Here is an 18,325-nt window from a genome sequence, read left to right as displayed (position 1 = left end):
TAGCTCTGTAGACCAGGCTGGTCTCGAACTCACAGAGATCCGCCTGCCTCTGCCTCCCGAGTGCTGGGATTAAAGGCGTGCACCACCACTGCCCGGTAAACAATAATCTTTTAAAGAGATCTATCTTCTCCAGGATTTCTAAGACTCTCTACTCCCTGCAGACACATCCTTTTATCCAGTTTAGTTCCCATCAGTCTTCCTAACCTGAGTCTACATTTCTCCAAGTTGATGGACTTGTTTTTACATCTTTTCTTCAGCATTACTCTTCTTCTTTTAACTGCATTCCACTAACCATAATTTCTACTCTGGTGTCTGCACACACAAATCTCCTGTGATTTTGCTTTCAGAGAAGACATAGATGCCCATCTTGGATACCTCATGCTTTAGATTATAAAGTACTGTTTTAGCTTTCTCTCTTCTTTCTCCTCTTATTATAAAACTTGCTTATAATAAAAGCTATATTAATTATATTTTTTTCTTTTTAGGACACAACATTTGTTATTTTTCGTGTTCTCTCCAATACATTTGTATATGCATTTTTCAACATCAAATCTTTCCAGCTTTTTTATTAATGTAAATATAGAATCCAACCTTTCCCTGTTTCTTCTCTGTCACTTGGCTGTTAGGCATCATCATACCTTCTCAGAAATCAGAATACATCTGTCACTGGCTTCTTGTTTTTGTCCTTGTTCCTCTACAGTGTAACTTCAACAGAGTCTGTGGTGTTTCTTGTAGAAATATATGACAGATAATGTCACTTTTCTACTCAGAACTTTCGACTGCTGTCCCAGCTCCCCTAGGAAGACTCCAAATTCCTAACACTAATCTTCCAGACCAGCATGTGTGGCTTCGGCTGTTGTTACACTCTGTTTCCTTCTATGATTTGTGGTTCTTTTATTCATCTACATCCAAATGTCTCCGATGGGAAAAAGAATAAACACGTTTCCTTTCGGATAAGGAATGTGAGAATCTAAAATACAGCTCAAAGAAAAAGGAGAAAGCCAATTCCTGGATGCTTGTTTGTCTGTGATTTGATTTTTGTTGTTTAGATTTATTTGTTTTATATGTTCTGTTTGAGACACGACTTTACGTTATAGACTAGACTGGCCTCAAACATGCAGGCCTCCTACTTCACCCTCCCAAATTTTCAAGTCTCTTTTTGAGCCACCATGCCAATTATGTTTCAAATTAGAACCTTAATCCATTCATAAGTGTGGCTCATTTGGCCTAAAATTCTTAGATTTCATCTCCTTTCTCAGCATCTTTTCTTGGGAATTAAAACTTTAACACCTGAATTTTGAAGATGCCTCCAGACTTTCTCTCCATAGCTGTTTCTTCAGCCTCTGCTGACCAGACTGATCTTTAAACAGGGCAGGTGTTCTTTTGCCCCAAGACGTTTGCGTTTCTCACTGTCCATGGAATGTGACTCCACAGAAATTACTCTCATCCATAGTCACAATTTTTGGAAGATTTTATTAAAAGTATTATTTTTAGTGAGGGCTTCATAGTCATAGTAGATAAAATGCCTAGCCACTATCTACCTCTTTAAACTTGTGTTCCCATATCGCTTTTATTTCTTCTTCATATAATTTTTCTAGGACCATAAAATGCTCATTATAGTCTTCTTAACTACAACTCCCATCAGACTGTAACTTGTTTAATTAAAGATACAGATTTATAACTTAATGTGTAGTATCATAAAATGTAAGTAAATATTTAGTAGGCTTTGCTTTTGCTTTTGGAAACATGATTAGTTTCTCAGAGAAGAATTAGCCACCAAAAGACAAAATTGTAACAGCATTGGGAATTAGGCTTCTTTTCCAAACTCAATCACACAGGTTTTCTCAGGTATCTTGAGTTCAAATGAAGCCACTCCCTAAAAACAAGATATTCTATAAAACCAGAAAAAGAGAGATGACTAATGTGTCATTTTTGCACACCGTCATTGTTCATTCAAATTTTGTCATGTTTATTAAAGACAGACACAGTTAACTGCATATGCTTAGAAAGCAAAACTAATAAACAACAAAAAAAGAACAGAAACATGTAATTGTTTCAATTCATCTGTTAACACAATGGATTTTTGTTAAAAAGAACTTTAAATCTCAGTACATAAGAATATATATAAGGTTTATGATGCTATTTTCTATTTCATATATATATATAATTAGTGATATTTATTAAAATACTTAAATTAGTTTTGTTCATTTTGTCCCCTTTCACATTTTCCATTACTTCATATTTTTTAGGGGAGTGTTTTTGCTTTCTTTTGATTTTGGTTGTTTGTTATTTTTGTTTGTTTGTTTTGTTTTATGTTTTAGAAAGTGTCTCTATGGTACAGGTTTGCCATGACTTCACAGCAATGGACCCATGTCGGACTCCAGCAGGTATTAATTACAGCCCTGAGGCATCAGGACAAGTTCCAGCAGGTCAACGAAAAGGAAGTTAGCTTTCCTTTTCTAGAAAGACATTGTGCTTTAAAAAAAAAAAACTTGTAAAATAATTCACTTCTACACATTTTAAATGTAAATTATAATTTCATCATACTCATACCACACTGAGTTCAGTGTTCATTATGATAATAGTTTAAATAGTTAAATACCACCACAAATATTTATAGGAAATCAATGACTCTGTGTTTAAACCTTGATAGGTATATTGATCTACAAGAATGCTGATTTCAGGTAAATTGAAAAAATTATACAGTAAGCTTCCAATGTCTTCTAATTATGTTTCATGTGAGATACAAATAATCATAGATTAGTTCAAAATATCAAAGTTGATGTGAAAATTCTCCCATTTACAATGTAATGATTGTTTAAATCCCCTCTAGTGGTTGGTTGTTGTTGTTGTTTTTTTTTTTAGATTTATTTATTTCTTATGTGTACAGCATTCCTTCCATGTGTGCCCGCATGCCAGAAGGGGGCGCCAGGTCTCATTACAGATGGTTGTGAGCCACCATGTGGTTGCTGGAAATTGAACTCAGGACCTCTGGAAGAGCAGTCAGTGCTCTTAACCACTGAGCCATTTCTCCAGCCCCCTCCCCTCTAGTGGTTGGAACCGGAAAACTTGAGCTGTCTTTATTTTTTAAACATAGTTTCACATCCTTTACATGGTGTAGGTACAATCTTGAATTGCCAGTATTATTATTGATCATACTCTTCTATGCACTATAGTAAACAGCTTGATTGAACACTTTTGGGTATTATTCATTATCCAGTTAGCTTTGTTTACCAAGATATCCATAAATTCTTTTAGCCTATCAAAAAAGAAAATCTACACATCAAAACCTTACACACAAAAGTAACATCTGCACATGCTTTCAAAGGGAGGGGCAATTGTTAATTGTCTACAAGCTTTACTTGGACACCCATCTGTTCAATTTCCTGTATGTATCTTGCTATTTCACAAATGCATCTAATCAAAACAATTTCAGCACTGATACATTACTTTATTTATTTTGTACTGGCCTTCCTTTTAATCTCCAATAAAGTATTTTAATATGTAACTGGGTAAAGAATGATAGTGTAACTATGCAATAATATGGAAGAATCAACGTAGAGATATATACCAACCTAAAACTACTCTAATAATAATAATACAAAGCTATCAGCAACTGTCTCCAATGATAAAGTCAAACATATTGGGGTCCTTGTCCTGCTTTGAATTATAGGCTAGGGCTGTCCCAATTCTCTCAAAATGTATAGTCGGTTGCTGTTGCCTTTGGTTACCCCTCAGAGGCTAATGTTACATCTTCATTGCTGCAGACATCATGTACTTTAGAAATAGGACCAGAGACCTCTGTTCTAGAACTCACATGAGAACAAGCCTTCATGAAAACAGAAAGTACCATGAAAGCTTCCAAAAAGCGAGGCCACTAACAGTTCTACCCTGGTATGATGCCCACAGACTATATTAAAAATATACATGACAGGATATCATGAGGTTGCAGTAGTGGCATGTATATCTTGTCACTAAACAATATCTATGTAAAGGGACATGAGACATGCTCAATGAAAGGGAAACCACTCCTGGTACTGGAAACATGGCTAATAACTACTCAGTGTGTGGTGAAGTCGTGGTCATTGTTGGAGAATCTACAACTACCAATGTACTAAACCAATGCATACCCTAACAACTATAAATATTTGTCCTTGTATCCACAGGCAAGTGAACCCTTACTATCTAATTGAGAAAATTTTTCTTTGCAACAGACTGAGATCACTACAGAGAACCACACCATTCAAAATTCAGAGCTGTGGAACTCTGAACTGGTAGATACATCTACAAAATATTATTGCCTAAGAGGGAACTGATATATTCTAAGTGTCAGTAGATCATGATTTTCCTGTGAGTTTGTATCTCCAGGTAATAGTATAAGCTATCACCATAAAGCCCCATGAATATGATGCCCACACATGCGCTAAATAAAAATGTTGCCAATGGTCATGCCAAAGTAGAAGGGGAAAGGGCCATGAAACTCAACAACATATAAAAACCATAGACCACTGAAAATTGTGGGAGCAAGGAAGGTGTTTATCCCCAGGGAAGACCACACTAGTCATTTATCAGTACTAAATGATTAATCGTACAATTTACATTATATGGGTTATATAAAGGTAGCCTATATATACATATACAATCTGCATGCAAAACCAGTGTATGAAGAAGTCATGGATTTATAGGGGAGTTGGTTGCAATATGTGAGATTTCTTGGAAAAAGGAAAGGGAAGGAAGAAACATAAACTAAAGGGAAGAAATTGCTCAATAAAGTAGTAATATATAATGCCCAATTGTAAAGGAACACAGGGCTCTTAGTAGTCAACACACATTCATATTCTTTTTTTTGTGGGAAGGGAGAGGTTAAGACAGGCTTTCTTTACATTTACATTTAAATTTATAATGGTTTATGTATATCTATCTTAATTTATCATTTCACAATTAATTCTAAGTATTCCTGAGTTAATGATGGCAGTTTCTTTTCATGTGTGTGTGTGTAAGTTTGTATATGAGTGTTTACATACATGTATGCAGGTGCACATGTATATGAATACTCTAGAATGAAAATGACCCAAAGTTGATGCTAGGTGTTTTCTGCAATTGATCTCCACTCTATATATTGAGGAAGGACATCTCAATGGACCAGTATCTTGCAAATTTTGGTTAGCTTAACTGGATCCTTGTCTGCATAAAAGAGCAAGTGTTACAACCAACCAGTGCATCTGCTACAATTTTGCCTAAAAATTTTTGGGACACAAATTCCAGCATTCATTCTTGTACAGTGAGTCATCTTGAAAGCTCTCAACACTTACTTTTGAAAAATAAATACCAGGTCACATATCTATGAACTTTTAATTCTGCATAGGGACTTTGACTATGGCATATATGAGAGTAGAAACATAAAACAAGCGAAAATTTATATCTAACTTTAAATTGCACATTTCATATTAAAGATGTGCTTCATGAATGAACACTATTTGAAGAGAAAATACTAACCTTTCTAGTGGATGAGTTTTATCAACCATCCAATTTGAAGGCAGCATTCCAAAATACCCCTAGGCAAACAAGATTTTAAGGACACTGATTTATGATATTATAACAATAATGCCTTGAATCCTTACAGATAACAACCGAGCATATCAGTATGTTTGATTTTTGCTCATGTTGAAAATTGGGGAAAAATATATGACAGAGAGTTCACATGTCGTGCAGCGCTGTCTGGAGCATGCAACCTCTGTCCCATCTTCAAATCATGGTACTCAGTACTTTCCTAGTATGCTACTTGTAACTACCAATGAAAACTTACTTTAAAATAAAAGTTTTATCCTATTATGTACAGTGGTTTGAATGCTCAAAAGCACACCAAGCATCCAGAACTACTAGACTGAACATCACCTCCAAATATATACATACCAAACATTTCACCCCAAGCAATGAAAATGGAGAACAGAAACAGTCTGCTATGAGAATATTAATTTTTAATGGATCATCTAAAAAATACCAAATTGAAGGAACATCTACTGTAATCCCAACACGTAAACTGATTCTTCAGTGTTCTCCCTCTCCCCTCCTCTATTTTAGCATAGGACATTATAGTGTCAGTCTTTTAATTTATAGAAAAAATGAGAATGGTGTCATGACAGTGTCCAAGAATAATGCGCTAAGGGCTCATTGGAAATGTACAACTTGAAATCCATTCATTTTCAAAGTGATTAGAGAATTAATAGGCAGAGCACCCAGACTGAAACACATCAATAGTTTTTCTAGCTCACTGGTATACTTACTGTCATTTTCTAAATAAGTATAGGGAGCATCATACACAATAGTTTTAGCTTCCAATGCCTGTACTCTTCCATGGACTATACTACCCCAATTAACTTATTCAGGATAAGTGAAAGTTTATCCTCAATATTTTCAATATGCTGCATAGTACACACATATTTAAATGTCACTACATTGAGTTTAAAAGTACATAAGGGATGGTTTCAACTCCTAACCACCCATAAGTCAAATTCAGAGGAGAAAAACCACAAATTTTCTAAGAATGCAGTTTATATAAATTGGGCCACAGAGACGGATTCAAAGCCTAACAGTCATATTCCTAGGAGCAAACAAAAACAAACCCTTTATGTTTAGTTTATGAAACACACTTTGTTTAAAATTTCATAATGTTGTAGAATTAAATCTCCAATCATTTCCCCATATCCATTTTAGCAAAGGTCATAGGAGTAATAATAATCATCAGTTTGCACAATATGAAATCTAAGTGTCAGAGAAGCTGTTGCCTATGCTTGCAACTGCTATAGATAATCATACTCAGAGTGTGCCAGTCATTGCTTGAAGGAGAGTTCCCACCACATTTCTTCTGTCTTATTCTCCTCTGCTATTGGCCTATTTCTGCTGAGCATTTCTACTGCATTTGAAATAGCTTTTTTTTTTTTTCATTTTGTACCAATCCTTGTTTTCAGGTAGCCAATCAATACAGGCCATTAGCATCATTGTCTATTTGTTTCCTTAAGTTAGCACTCTGTGTTGAAAAACACTGAAACTATAATGCGTAAAGTAATTATTGACCAGAACCCATTAAGTGAATACCATCTAGAGTGAATGAATTGGGTCCTGACTCTAGGTTAATTCATTAGCTGTAAATATAGAATCAAATATATACCAGGAAGCTTGAAAGAAACTGCAATAATAATTGGAGCTTGGACCAGACCAGAATGCTACAGAACAGACTCTCTTCTAGTATCATATTCTGCTTCCTCCTCCCACATCTTACCAGGTATGTTCAAGATCTACTCTGCAATTCACACTCTTGATTCAGGACTGAATATAGTCTTTGAGGAGACTATGCACTGAGACAGAGAACAGTTATTGAAGACGGGCAGCCCCCTGTGTTTAACATCTGTGGGTGATACCAGAATGAAAGATAAAGATTGGAAAACGCAAGCAGAGTATAGAGTTAGGTTTTTGGCTGCATAACAAGATCTTTCTCTGATCTCTCTGGTCTCAAAGCAGACTTGCCATCACCTGAGCACACCAGAAAGCAGACTATTTTCTCTAATACTCTTATTTTTCTCAGTTTCCAGTCTAAAAAACATAAGGGAACACTTAGCTTGGATCAAGCATAAGGTTTATTTAATGTAACAGATAACAGAGTTAAGGACATCTCCATATCCCTAACTAGTAAAATTCTGTTTTCACCTGTTACATAGAAAGGATTTGCCTGATTCAACATCTGCATGCACAGCACACTCACATGCAAGTACAGACGTGATCTCCCTTGCTGTTCAGATGTGGAAACAAAGACAAAATCTGAGGATTTCCACACTCAGAACAAAGCAAGTGTAGGAAGTTAAGGCAATGCCTGAGAGTTAAGATACAGAGGCAGACACCAAATGAACTAGCTAGTGATCACAGCAGCCAGCAGGCTTCTTTCTCTCCCGGCATCATTACTGTGCCCTTTATAAAACATAAAAGTTTCACCTTAGGCTTCCATAAACAGGTATGAAAGACATTTATGAAGTAAAAAAAAAAAAGGAAAAGCAAACAAATTTCTAAAAATTAAAAAATTAAAAATTAAAAAAAAAAGGCAAAACAAAACAGAAAGGCTCTTCCTGCAGCAATTCCAGTGCAGAGATGCCACGTAATTTTAAAGATACTGGAAAGACAATAATTAAAAAGCTCTGTGGAAAATCTGACTGCAACATCCCTGTTTGATTCTGATCACGCGGATCGCACTTTTATAGATAGACATAAATGCTGCTTAATCGCATGCCCTCAGTATTCCAATGCGCCTGGCAGAGTCCCCTTCCAACTTCTTCAGGAGCAAGGCAGATAACAGCACATCCACAAACCAACATCTCCACAAAATCAGCTATATCAGAAGCTTCACATTCCAGAGGCTCTAGAGCAGCATTCCGACATAAGAAACACAAATTTATACAAGCGGCAAGGCTGCGGGCTGCAACTTTCCCATTAGCACAGCACCCTGTGAAAAGCATCCAGGAGGAAGATTTTCACCAATACTGTTTCACTCCGAACTGGGTAAGCAGTCCCATTGTATAAAAATCTGAATGTCACGACAGAGTAAAGTGTGATGTATTGAAACCTTACCTTGGCTGACTTGCCCTAACTGGTGGAAAGAAACTTAATTTATGAGAAGCGGAGGGGGGACCTTCTCAGAGCTCTGGGCACGGCTGCTCGCGGTCCTCGGAGAGCCCTGGCTGGGCTGCGCGCACCTCCAGCCCCAGGCTCCCAGGCTGGGTCTCTGCAGCTCCTGAGCGTGCCTCTGATTGGCTGGCAGCGCTTGTCGGCCTGATGCTCGGCTCTCGCAGTCTCTCCTCCTTCCTCTGCTCTCTGACTCTCCCTCTACTCCCTTCCCCTTTTTGCCTCCTTCTCCCACACCCCAGCGTGCATACTTTTGGGGCTGCACTACTACCCTTCCTGTCCCATAGACAAGGTCACACAGAAAGCAGTAAGGTGAAAAAAAATCATTTCAACACACAAACAAAACAAAACAAAAAATCCTGTGCTCTTGAAAATTGACGGCCAGGACTGTGACAGTTTAGACCAGCAGTTCTCTGCGGGGGGGGGGGGGGGGTAGGAAAGTAGGGGCAGAGGGAGGGGGTGGCTGTCAGAGGGAGTGGGAGTTTACAGTAAAGGGAAAGAGCAGAGGCAGCCAGGGTAAGCGCTGATGTGGCAAGCTGATAATAAATTTTCATATTCCCGTGCAAAGTCGTCACAGCCTGCTAAACATTCAACTGCTAGCTCATCCATCAGCGATTCGTAGTACTGAGGAAGTCCAGCGGTTTAGCCTGAGAGATGTCCTTTTATGCCTTACCCCAAGTACTCAAAGCCTGTACGGTTTATATTAGATGGAGCTTCCTCTTGGAGGTCAGCGTTTTATTTGTGAAGATTCATAGGACTGCAGTGCCTTCCTTACCTCTTCCTAGTGCCAGAAGAACTAAGCCAAGCATGAACTTCTCACCCCTTCTGACTCCTGAATAAATTACAACGATTTGTAACGTACACAGCTTATGATAACAGGGATTTCAGGCCTGATTGGCTGTTTTCAAAATTGATGAGAACAGCTGAAGCAGCTTAGGTACTTTCTCCCAGCAGGAAGTCACCCACACTCGCCCACCAATAGCACCTTGCATCTCATTTGAGGCATCATAGTAAACAAGTACGGGTGGGGTTTTTTTTTTGTTGTGTTTGTTTGTTGGCTTTGTTTTGTTTTGTTTTTCTTTCTAAATTGAATGACTATTCCAAGAGTTTCCTGGCAGGGATATTAAAACTGACAAAACATTGTCCATCATTACAAATACCAAGAGACTAGCATTCCTTTGGATACATATATGTTAAACCTACAAGTGACCCCCTTTTGCGCTTTAGAGGAGGAAAGATCACTCAGGCTTAACAGAGGGAGTGTGAAAAGGATTCAGGTTTGCTAATGTCCTGGGTGTGGAGTAAGGTTGGTCTCTTCCTCCTGATGTCCATAGGGATGAATATGGCATCCCTGGCTCTCAAGCGACTTCTTCAATATCGGGAAAGTAGTCCTTTCCAAAAGCCTTCTTTGTGAAGAGTCGGTAAAAATATCGAGGCAATTATTACTAAATCATGGTAAGTGTTTGACAAAGGTTACTTAACTTGTAGCAGTCCCTTCTTATTTGGTCTTTTTTCTGCATTGAGAAAGGTCATTTGAGAAGATAAGATAAGGGATATTACTTTTAAAGCGCGGCAGAGGGAATGCTTAGCATCCACTTCTTTATATTTGACTGTCTTTATCTCACTGGAGTATGTGGCTAGCAGAGCCATTTCCGTTCATTTGGAGGTTGATGTGTTGAATCAAGCAAACAAACAAACGGTGATGGAAATGCTGCCATTCAGTTACTCATTGTGAAAGCATGGCACATTGTGGTGCTTAGTTGCTCCTAAGAAAGATGGAAGAAGTCAATTAAAATATGGAAATTACCAACATTTACAGTTGTTGGGGGAAGTAGTGAATAAGCAACAGTGTCAGAATAATGACTCGGTGCTCTTCCAGGCTTTGGCTATTCTCTCCCTTGTGTCCCCCAATAGACATGGAGGGTTTTCTTTACATTGTGTCCTAATTTATTATTGAAAAATATTTCTTAAAATTCTGAGATTGTGATGTAGTTACATTGTTTTACCCATACCTCTTGGCCCACAATCTCTTATACAATTTATGCTCTCTTTCAAGTCCATGGACTCTTTTTCTTTTCACTAATTTTTGATGAACACACACAGACATATTACATACACAATGTACTTATATATGTGATGTATATATAGCAGGTTATAATCATATATATTTATATATGAATTTGTGAAACTGAAATTTATGCTCTGGCAATGCTAAAGCATGCATGGGCAGCCCATATATGATGGCTCTGCTGAACTTGTCCGTATTGGGTTTCATGGTCTAAATTGATGGAGACAACTGATCAGGTTTCTTCCTCAAGAGGGCACCAAATCCTATAATAGATGGTTGTAAGCTACCATGTGGTTGCTGGGAATTGAACTCAGGACCTTTGAAAGAACAGACAGTGCTCTTAAACTTTGAATTATCTCTCCATCTCCACATATATATAACGGCTCACTCTGTATGATTTTACTTCAATGTATGGTCAGCCTTAAAAATATACTTATAAGTAGAATTATACAGACTAAGATATTTTTGATTCTTTAAAAAATATATAAAACAGAGTTAAGATCATGTCTTGCTCTGGTACTAAGGCACTGATGAATATGGGAAGGGGTTGTCCTGAGGAGCATGTGATTTCAGAAAATTAAGTGTAGCTTAATTTTAATATTTCACACCATAGCATTTTCAGGAAAAGGCCAACTTTGCTTCTAGTATATTGAAATTAAAATGTTTGTTAAAAACAAAACAAGGTTTTATTAACACCCTTGTGGTTTTCCATTACTATGACCACAGCAACCGAATAGAATCTAGACACATTGTATGAGTCTACATGGACTTGCTCAGAACTGCCAAACAGACACTTTGTTGCTCTGAAACAAATCTATTCATTGAGGAATGATTTGTATCAATGACTGCACTCAGTCTAAGGGCTGAAGGCACTCTCCAAACCCCACGATAAAATGTGCAGTGTACATAAGTGGCTTTAAAAGTTTGATGCTCTGAACAGGTGCCAACTTTCTCCAGCAATAGGAAAGTGAGCCCGCTGAGCACCTAGTACATGGGGTGTGTTCTCAGGCATCAAAGAAGACAATACATGGACTAATTTGGTCAAGGTTCCCTGGGGAAGGCCAGGTAGTAAACAGTTGATCATTTTCTTTTTTATTTTGAAGATTAGTTGAAAGGAATAGACATGTATTTCAGTCAACAAAATTTATTATGGAGCTAATCTTTGAACCTGAAAGCATGAGCATTTTTCATCCTGAGCCCTTCCTTTGTTACCTTGAAAGAGTTATAAGAATCATTTTAGCTGGTGGCAGAGAAGCATCCAACACGAGATTGATGCTGGGCAGACTACAGAAACTAGAAAGGCAAAATTTAGTGCTAAACGCTGAAGCATTCGAGAGAGAAACTCTGAAAATTGTCACTTTTGATGCCGTCACACGCTTAGTTTTACTGTGAAAAATTAGGATTATTATATATTCAAATATAAATGAAACAAGATTGTAAAAATGTATGTAGATACTCCTACATCTTGTAATTCAACAGTAGGAAGGGTCAAGGGAAAGGGAACAAGGATGGAAAACTGGTTCATTATTGAATGTCTTTATTGAGTTGTCTCATGAACCAATGCATATGGTTAAGTATACAGTTTTCGTATTGATATGTGTTGTGAAAAGGCCTTCACATTTTATCAAATTAGAATATTAACCACCTGAAATAATTTCCAAATAATAATAATATGCAATCAATTGTTTAATTTTAAGTGGGAAAAATAAGAAACATTATTGCTTCAGTTAGCAAAAATGTATTTTTTTTAATACTTTTGGTTAAAACAATGTGAGAGAAAGCCTGTACAAGTGGAAATATATCACACTATCTATCTTGTGGTGAGAGCAGGAAGCATCACAGAAGAGGTCCAGAATGTGTGTGAATGAATTGGACTGCTTTGAGATGGTTTCCTGCAGATGTGACAGGGCTGGTTTGTTGACCCACAATCTCAGAACAGCTGGTATCAAGAGCAGAGCCCTGCTCACCATCAAACCAGCCAATGTTACAACATGTATGGGTAAAGAACGTTTGAGAGACTGACCCTATCCATAGCAGAAGATCCACTGGTAGTTGATTGCTGCTGGACTGTGACAATTGAGAAGATGCCTCTATAGTCATACACATACTAGTGTGTCACGAAGCACAGTTAGCGGGATAATTCTTTTTAACAAAGGAAAGCAACTGGGAGGCGTTGGGGAGGAGAAGGGATGGGTAGTAAGAAGTGAATATTATCAAAATACATGGTATTCGTATGTGAAATAATCAAAGAATAAATAAAATAGGACCTTCACTTTTCTTATTACAGTTTACCTAATAAAGTTAATCTTGACTCACTTTGGCACTTCAGATTAAAATATGGGTTAATAGGTCAATAATAATGCACTAAAGCAAAAAGAAAGATATCCATGAAGAACCTTACAAGTAAGCATACATAAATTATGGCTAAAACAGAGTATTTCCTTTCTACATAAAAATATCAACCAGTAAATTCATTTTACTTGGATTTAATGTATATAAAATTCTAAATCACTCTTGAGAGTTTTTATGGATAACATAGTACTGATAACTCGTAAAGCAAAAGGCAAAAATCAGCTTCTATTGATATCTATCTACCTATCATCTTTCTATAATCTATCATGTATCTATCTATAATCCATGTACCTTTCTACATCTCTTGATAGCATTTTATTCTAACAAAATTAATAATGATTTAAGATAGAATGAGGACATTGACTTTTAGGAAATTGAAAATACATGAGAATTTAAATCATATTTTATGGATTAAATCTTAGCAATATTATATATACATATTGATTTATATGATAGGCTTTTAAAATTCTTTAAGTAAAGGGAGAATTTAGAGAAAGCAAAGTCCAATGTAAAGAGTAAGGGCAAGCAAATGATTTGCGGTTTTGAAAACTAGAATGAGTATGAATTCTATAAATTTGAAATAGTTAAACCATGAGTTGGCTAGGCAAAATTTTAAAGTAATTTGTTAAAGATTTGTGTGAACACTTTGAAGAGGAAATAGTCCAATCATCCTGTGAAATTAACAGTCTGAGAATGAGCTGTGGCTTCCCATTATAGATATGCCAAATGTGCAAGAGCAACCACGAGGCAAGGCCATCTTTACATCATCAGAGATGTGTTTTGAAAACTTTAAGTCAAATCTCAGTGCAACAAAATAGACAATTCATAGCTGGATTCAAAAGTAGAATGGGTTAAGTATAGGGTGTTGGAGACAAGTTTATATTTATGGACAAGATTTTTGTATTTATATTACAATAGAATCTGCTAAATTAATCAACTGCATGGTAATGAGAATATATATTTAGCTCAGGGAGTGGATCTGGGAGGAGCTAAGTGAAGATGAACATGATCAGAGATCATTGTACTAAATTCTCAAAGCACAAATAGCAACTAGGTATCCTTAGTAAACTAATTGTTGTCAGTCATCTCAATGAATTCTAGATCTACGATATGACAGTTTAGTTAGAACATTGTTTTATGAAGAGTCATCATGTTTGTATTTTTATTCTAAATAAACTATTTGTTAGAACCATCATATTCTATTTCTTTATGTGAAGAGTCATCATGTTTGTATTTTTATTCTAAATAAACTATTTGTTAGAACCATCATATTCTATTTCTTTATGTAAAGCAAAAAAATCAAAAAATAACATCTTAAATTTTCTGTTTTACTCTGAAATAACACATGCTCACTACTTCTAACTTTTAGTTTCTGCAACAATACCAGTCTTATTCAAATTTTAATAGTTAATACAAAATATACTCCTGGTTAGTGAGGTCTTCCTTAAAGCTATTGTGGGTACACACTTATTTGATTAAATAAAATGATTTTTAAAGCATGCCAATGTATCAATTTTTAAAAAGTTTGATAATTGGAGGAACCATTGTACAGTAGTTAGGAGAATTCTGGGACGAACAAAGAAGAGATGTAGCTATAAGCCAGACACAGAACAAGCAAGGTAAAAAATGTCTCATTGAGAAAAGGTGCCAAGCCACATGCCTAAACACAGGTAAAAATTATGGGATAATGTAAGTTGTAAGAGTTAGTAATAAGCCTGAGCAACAGGCCAACTGATTTATAATTAATATAAACCTGTGGGTGGTTATTTGGACTGAAAAGCTATGGGACCTTGTGGGACAGAAATTTCTGTCTACAATTAATTAGAAACATACTAGACATATAGTAAAATTTACGTAAATGTGTTGATTTCATTGTTATATGTGTGTAACCTGTTTGAGTCACACTAATAATATCCATCCAATGTATAGTAGGATTTTGGAGGCCCCAGTGTGATGTGGGAAGTTCTAAGTTAGAACTGAAATATAAAGTCATATCTTAATATTTTTTTATTTACAGAAGTGTTTAAGCATGAAACTTTAGTTTCAATATATTACTTTATAGTAATTAGGTTTCTATCCCCACACAGGTGAGCTTTTTCAAGACGTACACAATTTTATACAGGCCAAAGTCTCAGACCTAGTTCTCAACTCATAAAATGGATCTGGAGGATGTCCAGGTGAAACTCAGTAAAAGTTGGTTAGTAACATTATGTTAGATTTGCTTTCTATGCTCAGCAGAGAAGAAGTCAATCACAAACCAAAAAATTCTTAGTGGAGAGTTTATTATTAAAAGAGAAACTATGGTTTCTGTGTAATATCCTGGGGATAGTATTCACTCCGTTCATCCTTCCATTTCTGTAGTTACCTCTTTGACGCAATATAATGAAAACTGATGTTTGGGTGATCCTGAGGCACTCTAAACGCTTGAACCTCTAGGATATATTCTATTGAACTCAGAATAAATTATTTAAAAAAAAGAAATTCTTAAAATCAATTCTATAACCTCACTATAAAACATGCTAGGTTTATTTTACTATTATTTAATTAATCAGAACTTCTAGATAACTAAATCATTGACATTTCAAGAAATACTTTAAATTAGTTATTGTGAGTCGTGATATATAGAGATGGTCAGTAGCATACAGTGACTCTTAAATCTATAATTGTTTTCTACAAGAAATTGGAAAAACTCCCCATATCTCTTTGACTTTGAGTGTTGGTCAGAATTTCTATCTAAATAAATATTGTGCTCAACACTTTTAGTAAACTTAGAGCATTGTTTTCTGTAATGTTTGTGTGATATAATTTACTTAATCCTTTTCATCTAACAGAATCCTAATGTTACTGAGAAGGTTTTGCTATTGCCTATTTCAATGAACAGCTATGCAGATGCATAGACCCATAGCTCTATTTTAGACAGAGTTCAGATAACTCCATGGAAGTGGAGGAGGGCCTTTAGGAGTCAGAAGGTTTGAGGATACCACAAGAACACAGACAACAGAATCCACTAAGCAGTGTTCATAGGGTCTCGCACAGATTGATAATCCTGAACCCTGTATGGGTTTGTATTGTGTCTTCTGAATGTATGGTTGTGCAGCATGTTGTTTTTGTGAGACTGCTAATAGTTGAAAAGGGGCTGTCTCTAGCTCTTTTGTCTTCTGTTGAGATCCATTTCCTCCAGTAGGTTTGCCTCATCAAGCCTTGACATTCCTGAAAGGCCTGCTATTATCTGAAGGGAAACAAAGGGGGGATGTGTCTGTGGAACTCAGAGGAGCAGAATGAGTGGAAACTGAGGTTAGGATGTGCTGAATGAGAGAAAATAAGCAACAAAAAAACAAACAAACAAACAAAAAAGTAAAATCAGAACAAAAAACCCTTAATGATTCCATACCCAGATCTCTGTCTACTGTATTTGGAGGGATGATGTAGAATTGTAACTACAGTTAAAATCTATGAACAGTTTTTAGAACAATGATTACTCTCCTGCTTCCAAACACCATTGAAGAGAACTAAGTAAAATATTAATTATATCTTTGCTATGCCTGAGCAATAACTTTTTTCATTTTGCTTATGTAATAGCTGAAGATAAATATTTCATTGTTTCCACTTCTATTAATGTAATTACTATAATAATTATTGACCATTTCTTGTTTTTTTTTTCTCAAAATTTCTCTCCACATCCATTTCCCTATCATGTTATTGTTAATTGAGAACTATAATGGACGTAAATTATGTTAGTACTTAGTCAAATAGGAACATTAGCCATTCATCTGAAATTTCTGCAGCTTTTCCTTCTTGTACTTAGAAAAAAATGAATGTTGATGTGTGTGAATGAGCATGAATATGTGTAAGCAAATATATGTACACATATGCACCTGAAAGGCATGTAATATCCAAATAAAAAGTGCTGAGGGAAGTTCATTGAGCAAGAGCAACAGAAGGAAGAAATTTATTAATGTAAATTAATAAATTGAAAATTAATGAAATGGAAATTATTTGCAAAAACCTTTACATAAAAAATAAATATAAATTATGTCCAATGAGCTATTATCAGGTATATTAGAAAGGTAGACCTTGAAGGTAATCATAAAGTATATATTGGTTGGTAGAAAAATATTTTAAACAGAATCTATATTTGCCAATTAAATACAGCAAATATACTATATAAATATCAAATTGGGTAACCCAGTTATGTGAATTTTAAAACACTTCCATAGAATATATAGTAGGCAAATACTATATATTCTCATGTCTCATGAGAATGTCTCATATTTGTGGTGGTTTGTGTGTATATTCCATTTTCTGTTCTCAAGGCCAGGAATAACTACTAAATTCTGACATTTCTGAGAAGATAAGCAAAATGTATAGACTATTTTCAGAATATATCATATTGAACAGTATTTAATGCCCTTATTTCTAGACTTCTAGCATCACTCTTTCAAGAACCTGCATTAACATGTTTAGTATGTAACAGTACACTATGTTAGTGACTATATAATTATGCAAATAAAAAATCTGAAATACATAGCAAACAAACACAATAATATATGTAAATTTTCTGGTTCAGTTTTGCACAGAATAGTCAAGTAGCTATCTATCAAATAAAACCATGGAAAATTATAATTCTCAACTTAATTTTATCATAGAAGGAAGGAATCTTAAAAATCAACATTTTATTGTAATGTGATACAGTAACAGAGACAATACAGAAGGCTATGAAACCACAGGGATGCTTTCCAATTCTTCCTGAACATGTGAGGACAACTTTTGGGGAAGTGTGAGTTGGATGATGGAAATAAATTGCCCAAAAATAAAAAGCAGAACAGGAATCAGGGTGAGCCCGCAGGTTTATAAAAATCCAGTAAAGGAAAGAGTTTCAGAGAGCAGAAAAAGGCAGAAAAGGACTAGAAAGAGGCCTACGTTTACTATGTCAAAATTACATTCTTGTTAAAATGTGGCCATGATTAAAAGAAAGGTGACGAGGATGACAAGATGTCATCTCTTGATCTGGCAGTGGGATTTTTCATCCAATAACAAAATGGTCAAATAATAATATATTGGGGTATCTGTTATAAACACATTGTGTATTAGTATAATAACACAGCCACATATATATATATATATATATAATTAAAAACAACTTGCTCAGTTTATATAAAGTTACTTATATGCATCTCTTAGTGATTGTTTAACATTTGGTATAGGGTGGACAATAGAAATACTATTAATTTTTCA

The 18,325-nt window shown here is 35.6% G+C and overlaps 1 protein-coding gene across 6 annotated transcripts in view; it reads right to left on the bottom strand.

The window, feature by feature from the left end:
• Positions 1–18,325, bottom strand: part of Cdh18 (cadherin 18) — a 769,132-nt gene that overhangs the window by 338,234 nt on the left and 412,573 nt on the right. For 2 of the 6 annotated variants that reach the window (XM_013349758.2, XM_013349759.2), the window contains exon 1: positions 8,617–8,845. The exons of 2 other annotated variants lie outside the window; for them this stretch is intronic. The gene's annotated coding sequence lies outside the window, so the exon portion shown is untranslated. Of the gene's footprint in view, positions 1–8,616; positions 8,846–18,325 lie in introns of those variants that run through there. 2 more of the 6 variants (XM_026783737.1, XM_005356653.3) reach the window with 1 other exon arrangement.

Source organism: Microtus ochrogaster, chromosome 19 (assembly GCF_000317375.1).
Source record: "Microtus ochrogaster isolate Prairie Vole_2 chromosome 19, MicOch1.0, whole genome shotgun sequence".
NCBI classification, from domain to species: Eukaryota; Metazoa; Chordata; class Mammalia; order Rodentia; family Cricetidae; genus Microtus; species Microtus ochrogaster.
Note: the sequence above shows the minus strand (reverse complement) of the source record. Positions and strands in the feature narration are given on the sequence as shown.